This window comes from Chenopodium quinoa, unplaced genomic scaffold (assembly GCF_001683475.1).
Source record: "Chenopodium quinoa cultivar QQ74 unplaced genomic scaffold, ASM168347v1, whole genome shotgun sequence".
NCBI classification, from domain to species: Eukaryota; Viridiplantae; Streptophyta; class Magnoliopsida; order Caryophyllales; family Amaranthaceae; genus Chenopodium; species Chenopodium quinoa.
Window position 1 is genome coordinate 1,070,073 of NW_018743327.1, and position 12,587 is coordinate 1,082,659.

The window sequence follows — 12,587 nt, forward strand, 5'->3', positions numbered from 1 at the left end:
ATGCAAAGATGTCCTTGTATTCTTTCAATAGGTTGTGAAAGTCGTCACCAAGGTTTCTCAGAGCAGTCGTCCCAACTTTGACTGTTCGGTCAGGACGTGAGTCGTCTAAGATCAGGTCCGCATGCTCACCAGCCGGCTGAGGGCGGAACTCATCCGGCCGCTCCTCTGCCAATGATTGCTATTTTCTTGCTTTTCTTGCGGACTCTGTCTGGGACGCCTTTCTCTTTTTGCCGCCTGCTTCTTGAATAGGCGCACTCTCCTTGACATTGTCAAGGTCTGTTTTTTCACCACTTGACCCAGTGGCCATAACGGTGGGCTTGACATCCGAGAGATAGCACTCTCGGGCCATCCTCTGATCTCCCCTTAGGGAGCCGACTGTTCCATTATCCCTCTCAAACTTGAGCAACATAAGAGACGGGATTATAACAGCCTTGGAATTATTCAGGGTTGGTCGACCCAGAATCATGTTGTAGGCCGAGAGTTCCTCTACTACTAGGAACCGGACTACCATGTGTCGTCCTTCCCCTTTTTCGCCCAGGCGAATGGGTAAATCTACTCGTCCTAGTGGGTGGACGACTCCTCCTCCAAACCCTACTAAAGGGTGGGAGGCCGGATGTATGCAGTCAGTCTGATATTTCAGTTTCGACAGACATTTGCTGCTGATGAGATCTGAGGAGCTCCTGGTATCTATGAGGATTCGGCCAACTCTCTGGTTGGCCACTTTACATTCAATAACGAGAGGGTCGTCATGCAGCCCCCTTACCCCTCCTAGATCCTCTTCAGTGATGACAATCTCTGGAAATGTATATTTGGACGGCCGTTCTTGGTGAACGGAATTTACATCTAACCGCCTTATATTATCTTTGTTGCCCCTAATAGTGGGGCCGCCTCCTGAGAAGCCGCCTGCAATGGTGTAGACGACTGCATCATCTGTATCGGAGCTGTCGGCCTGTTGATTCTTTTTGGCCGACAGCTTTTTTGAGGAAGTGTTCCCCGTAGATTTCTTGACATAAGTGTCAAGATCATCTTGCTCAGCCAGGCGGTCTAGGTACCGCATAAGACTGATGCAGTCATTGGTGTGATGACCAACGTCATCATGATAAGCACAGATTTTATCTTGGTTTCGGTTGTTTGCAGAACCCTTCATGGGGACCGGCTTCTCAATTGAGATCCGTCCCTTGATTTCTTTTAGGATAAACTGGTTATCCTTGTTAAACGCATACTTTGGGGAGTATGGTTTGAATTCTTTTTTCTTTTTCTGGGCCGGCTGTTTAGAGGAATCAGCCGCCCAGACCTCTTTTCTTTTCTCATCTTTGTTTGACGACTGTTTCTGTCGTCCTTCTCTTTTGTCGAACCTTTTCCCGTCCGACTGTTTTATCGTACAAAGATCAGTCGCCTGTATATAGGCTTCAGCTTCAATCAAGGCCTCTTGAAGAGTCGCCACCCTTTTTCGAACCAAATCAAATTTGAAGGTAGACCCGTCTTTGAGACCTCTAAAAAAGTCGGTATAAGCTACCTCATCCGGTAACCCTTGAATCTGTATTCTCATCAGGTTAAACCGCCTGATGTAAGAACGAAGCCCCTCCTTCTCGCCCTGCTGAATTGTTCCCAAATCAAGGGTCGTTTTCTTCGCAGGGATGTTCATGGCGAAGTTGGAGGCAAATAAGTAAGCAAGCGTCCTGAAGCTATTAACACAACCAGTCGGCAGGTTGCCGAACCATCGCTGTGCGATTCCTTTGAGAGTCGCTGGGAAACACTTGCACCAGGTGGGATCATCCAACCCTTGAAGGTACATCAGGTTGGTGAATGCCATCAGATGGTCTTCTGGGTTAGTAGTGCCGTCATAGGCGCCTACTAGTACATTTTTCACTTTGGCCGGCTGAGCGGCTTCAGTAATTTCCTTGGAGAAGGCCGACGGCTGTTCACCAAGTCTAAGCAACCGTAGCTGCCAGTCCATAGGTTGGACGTTTTTTGCTGTAGGTCCACCAAATGGAGGTGGCTGCATAAAATACTGTTGTTGCGGCACAAATGGTAAGTTTGGTACCGCCTGGGCACTATGAAAGCCGGACTGACGGGAGGTGCCGCCTGACTAACTCTCATGGTACGACTGAGTATGCCTCATCGAGGCATTTCGCAAACTGTCTTGAAAGTTTGAAGTAGAAGCCGACTCTGACAATCGGTCACTCTTCTTCTGCTCTAGCAGTAGCCGAGCATCTGTGAATGTTTGCTTCGACCCGTCCGCCTGAATATGACGAACCAGTTTCCTATTTCCTGTAGGATAACGGAATTTTGTGAAATCAAGGGCAGGTGGCTCCCGCTTCCTAGATTTAGGATGAGGAGTCGCCTCTCGCCCTTGAACTGGTTTCCTCTTCAGTGAAGTGGAGGGTTTCTTGGCCGACTGCTCCTTGACTGGAGCAGTCGACTTCTTGTTGATCAACTCTTGAATCTCTCCCATGAAGTCCCTCATGAAGATCATGAGTTCGTTCCTTGTGATGGGAGCAGACCCATCAGTCGGCTGTTGCCGAACAGGCGGTGCGCCTGCTGACTCGCTTCCTGTTTGAAGATGCTCCCGTTCCCTCCTTTCGGTATGACGGGTACGTCGGGCCCTTAGGGTCCCGTCTGAAGCTGTATGAGTTTCAACTTCAAATTCACTTTCGGTGTCATGGTCCGACTGAACTTGAGGGTCGTCTAGGGGACGCCTCTCTTCAGGAGTCGGTACAGACTTGGATGCCATCTCTGAAGTACTCTCCCCACAGACGGCGCCAAATGTTTCGGGGTTTTCTGATGTCCTGCGGGAGAGTTACAATTCCGAGACTGGAACCGGACGCCTGTACCTGCAAAATAACGGAGACTCCTGTGAGCTCCGCCTCCAACGGTCAAGTTACTACCTGATTAAGGAGTAATTAATGCGGAAATTAAAGTAATAAGGTCTCTCTAGGTGAGAGTGTTTAATGTAGGTAATCTGCTTTGTTAGCGAGATCAGCCGGTTATTAGTGTGTTCCGTAATGTTTTTCGCGTGTCCCCTTAATGAGGATTAAGGGAGGTATTTATAACCTTGGGAAACGTGTCCATCCTAGGTTTAGGTAAACCTAGGGCTGATTGGGCTTCCCTCGGAAGTTGGGCCTGGGTGGCCGGGTTCTCCATTAGGCATGGAGTATGCCACATGTCGTGACATAACAGGTCCAAGGTGGACGAATAAGCGCGTGCCACGTGGCAAGTCCTGACAGTTCCAACTAGGAGACACTTGGCAGGACCTGATTGGTCCACTTGGCGCATTCCGATTGGTGGGAGCAAAATCCCCTAATCAATCTTGTTTAGGGTTAATTATGATTATAATTCAAGTGATCGCCAATAATAGTTTTATTTGTGCATTAAATTCAACCAACATAGATAAACAGGTTTAGGGTTAAACCTATTAATTGTACGTTAGTCAGAAAGCGCACATGAATACGATCAGAATAAAGTAGAGGCCTATTATTAGGGCAGGTTCAATCTCTTTTATGTTGGATTTGTACCCTCATCCCCGAACCCTATTTGGTTCAAGACCTTATTGGAGTTGACGATCTCTTGGATCGTTAAGGGGTGTAACCTTCACCTCATGAACGGTTTACAAGTTCCTAAAAAACTTGTTGGCGACTCTTTTGCTCTATCTTCTTTCCCTTTGTACGCCACCATGCTTAAGTGTATGATCACAGTGGGGTTCAAGCTAGGGGATTAACGCTTGAAATATTCCCTACAGAGAGTTCACGTTCAAATTTTTGGTTTGAATGTTACACTTGTAATGATTCATGAAACTTTCGGTGACATCTTGCAAAGTCGCAGTATGCTTGGCATCTAGGGAATAAAACCATTGTTGGCAAGCATGCTCTAAGGAGAGAGGGAACACCTTAGGGAAGAGTGTTACGTCCAATCCCTTAAGGGCCATGGTTGAAGAGAACGCCTTCAAATGGAATATTGGATTGTTAGTAGGCTTGGACTTTGAAATATCAGCAGTGGAGAACTTTTCAAGGAGTCTGTACTTCACATTCAAAGGAGTGGGAGGCTGTTCAACATAGGTGAGTATTTGGTACCCCAAACTGTAGAAAGTAGGGGGTATTTATAGGGAAAAATGAGTATAGGGATCTGTAGACACCCAAATTTGTCTCCCCAAAACCAAACCCAGTGATGAATATCTTTCACGTCATTTGATTACCGAACGAAGTGAAAGTGTGAAAAGTCTAGTGATGTGGATGTTTTTATTAAAATATCTCTCATTCTGTTTTTGAAAATATTTCTTTCTAAACTCTATTATGAAAATAGCCAGTTCAATTTAGTTTGGTCCATGATAAAGGTCCAATAATAGTGTAGTTTATTTGGGCTCGCAAAAAGCTTTCCAACGATATATGGTAAGCCCAATTCCGATGAATAATGAGGAAGTTATGGATTAAACTAAATTTGGCCCGAAATGATTTTTATATGTATCCCACTGATCTAGAGGAGGGCCTATTAATTATTATTCCTAAAGTTATTAGGATTGATTTTAATCTTCTATAATAATCTAGAAGGTTCTTTTAAACTTTAATGAGATTAGGATTGATAATTATATTTTAAAGAGTTTTATTTTGAATAAAATAAGTGATTTGTCACAAACATGATTTTAATCTGATTAATGCGTACAAAGCGCATTTGATTTCTGACTTAGCGCAAGACGATAAGTCTATCGCCTGGCGCTAAGCTTGTCGTCTGGCGCTAACTCTTGTCGTTGGCGACAGGAGGTATTTTATTCCGAATAGGACTTGATTTGTTTCAGACTATTTTTTCTATAAATAGGGGTCGTATCTCCCCGTTTTCATCATTCACAACCATCATCTCTCTACTCTCTTTCTAAAAGCTAGAAGCTTCTTTCTCTCTATTGTTTTTCTAAACCATCCCTCTCATAAAATTCCACATACATTAGTTCTAGACACACCTAGCCAAGTTTGAAGTTGCCTTCGCCCTAGACGTAAAAGGGTGATAATTTCTGAGGGTTTGGTCCCAAATCCCTATTTCAATTATTTAAATTAATTGTTTGAATTATTATTTTCCTTGAAGTTACTAACACGTGTATTTTGTTATTAGAAAGAGATACGAGACATCTAAGAAAGTAATTTAATTATTATTTTGATATAGAAAGCATGATTTGATTATTTTGATTCCTAGTATCATGTTAGGATGTTTTTATTACTTCCTAGTATCATGTTTAGGGTATTAACTGAAATTTCTAATATCATGTACGTTTCTATGATGCTTCCTATTCTCTCTTTCTATCGTGTTAGTATCATATTAGGGTTAAAGCTTTGATCTTTATTGTTTAGTGACATACTAGGGTTTGTTATTAATCATGTTAGTATCATGCCTAGGGTCTTGCTAATATTATTATTATGCTTTGAGATTGAGAATATTTTGATGATGATTTATTATTGTTATGTTGCTTGACATTATATTATTACTGTTGTTGCTTGATTACACCTTTTATGAATGTTTACAGGAAATTTGTACTTGTAATCACCCTTAATAAGATAATTAATAATCTTGTTTAGGCTAATTTAATTATAATTCAAGTGATCGCCACTAATAGTTTTGTTGTGCATTAATATTCAACCAACATAGATTAAACAGGTTTAGGGTTAACATATTGATTGCATATTAGTCAGAAAGCGCACATGAATATGAGAACAATAAAGTAGAGGCCTATTATTAGGGCAGGTTCAATCTCTTTTAGGTTGGATTTGTACCTTCATCCCCGAATATCCAGTCATGGTTCCAGACCACTATGGAGTTAGCGATCTCATGGGTCGTGAAGGGGTGTAACCTTCACCATGTGAACGGTTTACAAGTTCCTAAAACTTGTTGACGACTCTTTTTCTCTAGCTTCCTTCCCTTTGGACGCCACCAGGCTTAAGTGTATGATCACAGTGGGGCTCAAGTGTGGGATGCTTGAAATATTCCCTACAGTTTTTTGGCGACTCCACCAAGGAGGATTTCTATTTTAATTCCTAAATTTTATTTTGGAAATAATTTAGAATGGGTGGATGAGACTTGAAAAAATCTAAGTTTTACATGTGCGTAATTTTGATTAACATTATTGTCATAAGATTAAAAAGGTCCGCATTGGAAATACCATCCGTAATGCATCAAAAACATAGGATTTCTACATGTAGGAAATTAGGGAAATATCTTTCACAACTAAAGTCAAAATAACGTTGCAAAAAACTAGAAAATTCAAGAACATAAAGCTGCAGAGGCATGTAGGAATTAGCGCTGCGAAAACAGCGCCATCGCCAAGAGATGGCTCTGTCGCCTGGCGACAGTAATTTTCGTCTGGTGACAGTGCCATCTGACGACTGGCAATGTTGTCTCGCGCTGAATTCTTTCAATATCGAGATAGAAATCTACCTTCTTGTTTCGACTAGTTTCTAGTACTGTTTGCTCGGTTTTACTTCTTGATTGAGTTTTCCCTATTTCTGAAACCCATATGTGTTCTACATATGGCAATAATCCTCTGGGAATTCACGCTCCATCTACCCAATAGAACGCTCCTGGCAACGAAGGGTACATCCGAGTTTGTTGAACTCACCAAACCGTGGAAGCGAGTTGAACTCGAAGGGTCCCATCCACTCGCGTCAACCCTTCCAAAGGTTAGGCTTCCGCGCGGTGCATTCGGACTCATAACAATGACCCTCTTTGACTAACCCATATCCTGAACTTTAGAGAACTAGATCCATGGTTAGGTTGTACACTCATTGCATCATATTGTGACTATTTGATTACTTGTGCATTATTTGTTTGTGCATAACCTATATGTGTTTCCACTAACCGTTTGTTTGACTTGTGAATGAGTTTAAATGAATTAATTAATGACTAAAGGACTTTGCTAAATTAATTAATTAATGATTAAAGTCTAAATAAATTGATCGAACTTAACTTAGTACGACTTTAGGCTTGTTCCTTTAGAATAAAATATTGGAAACAGTCCCAGGAAAATGTTCCAGCAATGGCGCAGAGGTTTGGACTGTAGCGCCACGCGCTAGTGATTAGTGCCAGGCGACAATGTTGTCGTCTAGCGCCGGTCCTTAGCGTTTGGCGAAAATCCTATTGCTCTGGCGGCAGTCCATGTTTTCGCTTGAGTCTTCACGACGAGTCTAATTAATCAGTTTACTTAATCAATTTAACCAGTTTCACTACTAGAAAAAGACCGTTTTCCGACAGAAATTTTTCCTTGGAAGCACCCTATTTTCCGTCGAAAAAGGGGTTGTAGGAAAATTGACCTTTTCTGTCGGAAACACTTTTTCGACGGAATTTTCGACGAAATTTATGTGTTGGAAGAGCATTTCCGAGCCGGAAAAGTCCGTTGTAAAATAAGGACGGAATATACATCCTTCGGAAAATTACGACGAAAATTTCGTTAGAAACACCTATAAAAAAAAAAGCCACACCACCACCCACCACCAAGTTCAACCGCACCACTGCCCACCCAACCACAACCCCAAACCTAGTAGCCCCACCCTCCCACACACTTAGACCCCACCCAACCCCCAAACCCGATCCCAGATCCCCACCAAACCCCCAACCCCGATCCCAGTAGCCCCACCCTCCCACACACCTAGATCCCCACCCAACCCCAAACCCTAACCCACTAGCCCAGAAAACCCTCCCACACCCAGATACCCAAACCCTAAACAACCACCAGTCCGCCACCCATCCACCACGTTCAACGGTAATTAACCCAAAAAAAATACAAAACATACAAATTCACAGCCCATAAATTAACAAAAAAAAAACAAACAAATAAAACCAAGAATAAAACATACCTATATTACCATTTTTCCTTCGAATTTCACTCGAATATGGTTTAATACAGTCAAATTCGACCATGAAACCTTTAGATCTAAGGATTTCAAGCTCGAATGTGACCGTAACAACCACTACTTGAAGATGATGTTCGACATTTGATTGGTAGAGGGGAAAGAAGATGAGAGAAAGAGAAATGAGGGAAAGAGAAGATGAAAGAGAAGAAGAACTGCAGAGGAGAAAGAAGAGGAAAAACAGAGGAGGAGGAGGAAAGAGAAAGACGGCGGAGAAGGAGGAGATAGGGCGTCACAGAGGAGGAGGAAAGAGAAAAGGAGAGGAGGAGGAAAGAGGAGTAGGAAGGAGAAAGAAAGAAGCGGCGCCCACTTATTAGGGTTATGAGATATTTTTAAAAAATATTATTTTAATGGTTCCGATGGAAAAATCCGTCGGAAATCATTAATTTTCCGAAGGATTTTCCTACGGAATTAATTAATTCGTCGGAAATATTCGACGGAATATAAATTCGTCGAAAATTTTAGTTTTTTCCGACGGATTTACGTGTCCGTCGGAAGCAATCCGTCGGAATTCAGCTGATTTCTAGTAATGAAAATAGTCATGTTTAGTCCTTAATTAAATCTAGTCACATAGTCTAGTCCCATGGTCATGACACGAGTCAAACATGTTACCTACACTCACTAGTCTTAGCACATACTTTGTGTATATGTCATCATGACCATGTCTTAGGTTCATGCATGAGTCGTTATTTTCCGTCATTTGATTTGGGGGCCTATTCTATTCCTAATTCTCCCATATTTCTCTATCAACATCATTTTTTCACCCATATCATCCTTCTTTTCCTTCCATGTTCTCTTCCCATCTATTGCATGTTGAAAAGAGCTTGAGTCAAAAATAAAAAAATTTACCCCTAACTTCTCTTTCTGCAGCGCTTGATTGAGGAGAGAAGAGTGCTTTACCAAGACAACACTTTTTGTTAAAGTATCACCCTTTGATAGAAGGAACAGGGTCGTAATAATGGCTAGTGAAGAAGTTTTCTTATGTAATACCGGGGAAAACTCGTCAAGTCTGATATAGGACATTCATGAACTACGCAATACTATTGTCATGCTTATGGGTGCAATATAAGGACTAGAAAATCGGATAAGGGTAATCAAACAAGGTTCTCATTGTCAAGACCAAAAGGAAAAAAAGGAGGATCACTATTTTTCCACTTCCTCCCGTCAAGGATTTAATGAAAAACTCAATGCTCCTAAGCCGCGGGATAAACGGACCATTGATGAATACACACTAATAGGAATGACTTATAGAGAAGTTTTCAACTACCTCCAGGGCCAAGGTCTCATTCACCTTATTGGTCCAATTCCAGATCTAGTACTTGAGAGACGGTCTTTCAATTGGGACCCAAAATCCTATTGCCAATATCATAGAGGCCATGGTCACACCACTAAAGAATTTTTTTCCCTCAAGGATCGCGTTCAAGACCTCATTGATTCAAATATCCTTCATGTTTTGGAGCAACAACAAGGCCAAGATTAGTAGCACTAACAACAGTGGCTGGAAAGGAAAGAGGAACGACCATCCTTTTTCTTCCGAAACACCTACTCTAGTAACGATATTGGTACCTTTGACCTCAATGAAGTCTTAGCCATGGATAATCAAGGACCTAGAAAGCAACTAAGAAAGGAATTCAATCCTATTAGGATTAGCTATGATGCTGATTTCGATCAACTCCATGCCAAGGGACTCATTACTTCCATTGGACCTATTCACGATCCCCCACCTGAGAAGAGGTTGCCTAGTTGGGATCCAAATGTACATTGCAAGTACCATTAAGGTAGGGGTCATGCTACTGAGAGATGTTGGAAGCTAAAAGAGGTCATCCAATATCTAATTGATAATAACAAGCTTCCCACACCTCTAAATGGCAAGAAGACTGGGTGATGATAAAACAAAAGACACGAGGCGAGCTTTAACGACAAGATCTCGTGACCTCTTTTTTCTTATTTCTTTCCCCAATAAGTCTAGCATAGGTACCTTTTATTTTCCATAGATTTTATTCTTAGAATTTTTACCCTTCACTTTTTAAATAAAATGAGCATTTATTTTCTTGCATATGATTATCGTATTGAATGACATTAAAAAAAAATCCATGTCGAACTAAGCACAAGGTATTCTTATGATTAGAGGCACCCCTTGTAGCCTATCATATCATCTTTACCCTTTCAAATATAATTTTTTTTTGATACCCACTTTGAGCCTCATCTAACGATATGCTTTTCTTTTTTCAACCCACATCTACCTAACCTTGGGATGGGATGGTGTGAAACTTATGTAATTTTCAAAGAGTAAAAGGTTGAGTAATTTCAAAAAAATTAAAATAAGCAAAAGCAATAAAAGTGTGCATAAGGGCAAGTGTTCCAATGTCATTGATATGAACATGTCTTTGATAATAACACGTCTCATATTGCGTCTCTTATCGAGTGTTCGGTACCATGTCTGAGAAACATGAATGCCTAGTGAGTGATAGACCACATGATCGGGATTGCCCACACTTATCAAAAAATGCAAAAAGCAAAAAAGAGAAAGCAAAAAAAATAAATAAATAAAAGAATAAGAGTGAGGAAACCTCAAGCATGAAAATGTAAAGATTTCAAATGCAAGATTGCACGCCTTGGGGGCTTATCTAGGGTCTTGATCCTTCATCCCCTTCTTCTTCAACCTTTAGCTTAACCACGTTACAACCCTTCAAAGACCTCTTTAAGGTATACACATACTTGTGCGAGGTTCGGCTAGAGCTACGTTCGGCCATATTCCTAACGGATACGTAGGCAACCTCACATTGAGGTTTGGCCGTAATAAAAATGCATTCATATTTACATTCATAATTGATCATATAAAGGGATCTCCGATGCTCATCCCTATCCATTTAGAGCTAGACTTGGGGGCTTGATCTCTACATCATTAGATTACCTAGCCAGAGAGTCACCATCATTTGACTCTTCTTGAAATAAAAATTTTCCATACCGTTAGCCTTTGCAGCCTAACTTTAGTATCACTTTCATACACGTCACAGATACATGCCCAAATGATACTTCCCTTAGGATTTTTTTCACGAAATTTTAAAATAACGAGGAAGCATACCTTGTCATCATTGCATCACGAAGTATGAAGTGCTTAGCCTCTGTGCCTAAATTACCTAAATACTTTCATCTAGAATCAACAACCGAAATAGCCTAGAATGTTACACACCCTAAGCATGGCGACAAAAGTGAAATTGCGGCGATAGCACATAGCAGCGCGCGCCGATGCGGCGAAAAGATGCGTGGACCCCATAAATGATTATACGGACTTTATGCAGCGATTTTGAGTTCCTTGGTACGCTAGTTAGCCCCTATAAGCAATTTGACATGGTTAAGTAGTTGGTTCGATTACAATCACAACAAGTGTATCGACTTGACAAATGATCATCTCACTTAGCTTAAAGCACCTAAGTATTGACTCATCGCAAGCACCAAAGTAATGGTTCATAAAGAAGCGCATCACTAAAACGACAATTTTATAAGATTGGATTGTCATCTCAAAATGACAATATTCCCAAGAGTGAATTGCCGAGCATCATTCTTCAACGACAAATTTTCCAAGATTGGATTGTCGTCTCAAACTGGAAATGTTTCCAAGCATGGATTGTCGCACTTATTCTCTGTTTGGCAATTTTTCCAATTTTGGATTGTCATACATTCATAAAATTGTTGGCAATATTTCCGAGATTGGATTGTCATACACCTAGTCCCCTATGGAAAAATTTCCCAAAGGATTGTCGTAGGTCTCTATTCATCTTAACATTTTGGCAAAGGTTCCCCAACGTGGATTGTCATTCATTTCGGTAGTGGCAAATTTTCCCGAAAGGGACTGTCGATCGACTTTTTTTGCAAATGTTCCAAGACGCGGATTGTCAATTGTGGCAATATTTTCCCAAAAGGATTGTCGCATAATATTGGAAAATTTCCAAGGTGGATTTCTTTCAAGAGTTATATTCCAAGACGTGGATTGTCGATCATAGCAAGGTTCTTATGACAGATTGTTATGAAGCATTGGCAACTTTTCCCAAATTTGGACTTTGGAAACATTTCCTAAGATGGATTGTTACGTAGCATTGGCAATTTCCCTTAATCAGATTGTCGTACATCATTCAAGAGTTGTGTTGGCAACTATTCCTAAAGAAGAGAGGATTGTCGTCACCCCCAAGGCATCAATACAACAAGCAAATAGCAAAGTAAAGCATTGAGGATCAACAAGCGATGGTCTTCGATAATTTTCCTCGGAAGATTATCACTATGAAATTGAAGATAGCTACAAGCAGCGGTCTTCGACGATGTCCCAAAGCAGAGAGGAGATTGTATATAGCGGCGAGGCACAGGCGTGGTGAGGCATTGCCACAACGCCTAAAGATGACGAGGCACATTCACCTTCGACGATGTTCCCTAGGCACTGTGGAGGATTGTTACAAGCAAATGAAGATAGCGAGGCACTGTTACCTTTCGACGACATTCACGAGGCATTGTGGAGGTCGTCACCAACAATATTGCAGCAACAAATAAGTTACCTCAGAGACGTGTGCTCGATGGTGCACAATACGCGTTTCTTAACTCTTTTATCTATTTAACTAACGCTAGTTTGCAAGTACATGCATTACAAGAATGATTTAGGATCGGGGAACGTTCTGAATCATTCTCCATCCGTCCTTATCGCTACTTTGACTT